The following is a 2,421-nucleotide window of genomic DNA, read 5'->3' as shown; positions in this document are numbered from 1 at the left end:
ATCCGGGAGTGGATCACTAGACAGGGGTCAAGAATATCCTAAAGTACTTGAAAATGACTAAAGATATGTTTCTTGCTTATGGAGGTGCCGAAGAGCTCGTCCTAAAGGGTTACGTCAATGCTATCTTCGACATAGATCCGGATGACTCGAAGTCACAAACCGGATACGTGTACATTTTGAATGGTGGGGCAGTCAGCTGGTGTAGTTGCAAGCAAAGCATTGTGGCGACATCTACATGTGAAGCGGTGTACATAGCTGCTTCAGAAGCAGCACAGGAAGGAGTCTGGATGAAGGAGTTCATCACCAACCCAGGAGTGATTCCCAGTGCGACGGGCCCGATGACTCTCTTTTCACAAGAAGACCAAGCACATCAAGCGCCGCTTCAACTCCATTCATGGATACATACAGGATGGTGATATAGATATTCGTGAAGTACATACGGATCTGAATGTTGCAGATATGTTGACTAAACCTGTTCCACGAGCGACACATGATCATCACCAGAACTCTATGGGTGTTCGATACATCACAATGTAACTAGATTATTGACTCTAGGGCAAGTGGGAGACTGTTGGAAATATGCCCTAGAGGCAATAATAAAGTGGTTATTATTATATTTCCTAGTTCATGATAATTGTCTATTATTCATGCTATAATTGTATTAACCGGAAACCATAATACATGTGTGAATACATAGACCACAATGTGTCCCTAGTGATCCTCTTGTTGGCTACCTCGTTGATCAATAGATGAACATGGTTTCCTGATCATGGACATTGGATGTCATTGATAACGGGATTACATCATTGGGAGGATGATGTGATGGACAAGACCTAATCCTGAGCATAGCACAAGATCGTGAAGTTCGTCAACTAAAGAATTTCTAATGTCAAGTATCACTTCCTTAGACCATGAGATTGTGCAACTCCCGGACACAATAGGAATGCTTCGGGTGTATCACATGTCACAACGTAACTGGGTTATTATAAAGGTGCACTACAGGTATCTCCGAAACTGTCTGTTGGGTTGGTACGAATGGAGACTCGGATTTGTCACTCCATGTGACGGAGAGGTCTCTCAGGGCCCACTCGGTAATGCATCATCATACTAAGCTCAATGGGACTAAGGAGTTAGCCACGGGATGATGTGTTACGAAACGAGTAAAGAGACTTACCGGTAACGATACAGAACAAGGTATAGGGATACCGACAATCGAATCTCGGGAAAGTGTCATACCGGTAGACAAAGAGAATTGCATACGGGATTGATTGAATCCCCGACATCGTGGTTCATCTGATGAGATCATCGTGGAACATGTGGGAGCCAACATAGATATCCAATCCCGTTGTTGGTTATTGATCGGAGATGTGTCTCGGTCATGTCTGCATGGTTCCCGAACCCGTAGGGTCTACACACTTAAGGTTCGATGATGCTATAGTTGTAATGGGAATAATATGTGGTTACCGAAGGTTGTTCGGAGTCTGAGATGAGATCCCGGACGTCACGGGGAGTTTCGGAATGGTCCAGAGGTAAAGATTCATATATAGGAAGTGGAGATTTGATCGCCGGAAATTTTCAGGAATCGTCGGTATTGTACCGGGACAAGCGGAAGGGTTCCGGGGTACATCGGGAGGAGCCACTAGCCGGAAGGGCCACGTTGGCTAAAAGTTGAACCATCCCCTAGATGGGCTGGTGCGCCAACCACCTTGGCTCAAGGCGCACAAGGGGGCTAAAGGGCCCAACCCTAGGGCATGGGGGCTGCCTTGGGTGGCAAGCCCACCCCTAGGGCGCCGCCCTCCTCCTCTTGGCCGACGCACCACCTAGGGGAAATCCTAGGGTGGCCGGCCATCCTGCTCCTCCTCCCCTATATATGCAAGGGTTTGGGGCTGCTAGATACACAAGTTCATCTCTCCCTCGGTGCAGCCCTACCTCTCCTCCTCCTCGTCCTTCATAGCGCTTGGCGAAGCCCTACCGGAGTACCACGCACCTCCACCGTCACCACACCGTCATGCTGCCGGAGCTCTCCCTCAACTTCTCCTCTCTCCTTGCTGGATCAAGGTGGAGGAGACGTCACCGGTCTGCACGTGTGTTGAACGCGGAGGCTCCGTTGTTTGGCGCTTAGATCGCAATCTTCTGCGATCTGAATTGCTACGAGTACGTCTCGATCAACTGCGTACATAGTAACGCTTCCGCTTAGCGATCTTCAAAGGAATGAAGATGCTCTATCCCTTGCTCGTTGCTGGTTTCTCCTAGATAGATCCTTGTGTGACGTAGGATTTTTTTGAATTACTACTATGTTCCCCAACACCACATCCCTTCTGGGATTATGGCCATCAAGAAGCGGGAATTTCGAGCGCTGAAGAAAGGAAGTGGCGCTATCAAGGAGTACGTGCAGAAGTTCAATCTTTTGTCAAGATATGC

This window comes from Hordeum vulgare, chromosome 1H (genome assembly GCF_904849725.1).
Source record: "Hordeum vulgare subsp. vulgare chromosome 1H, MorexV3_pseudomolecules_assembly, whole genome shotgun sequence".
NCBI lineage: Eukaryota > Viridiplantae > Streptophyta > Magnoliopsida > Poales > Poaceae > Hordeum > Hordeum vulgare.
The sequence above is the reverse complement of the archived record's forward strand: the minus strand, read 5'-3'. Positions refer to the sequence as shown.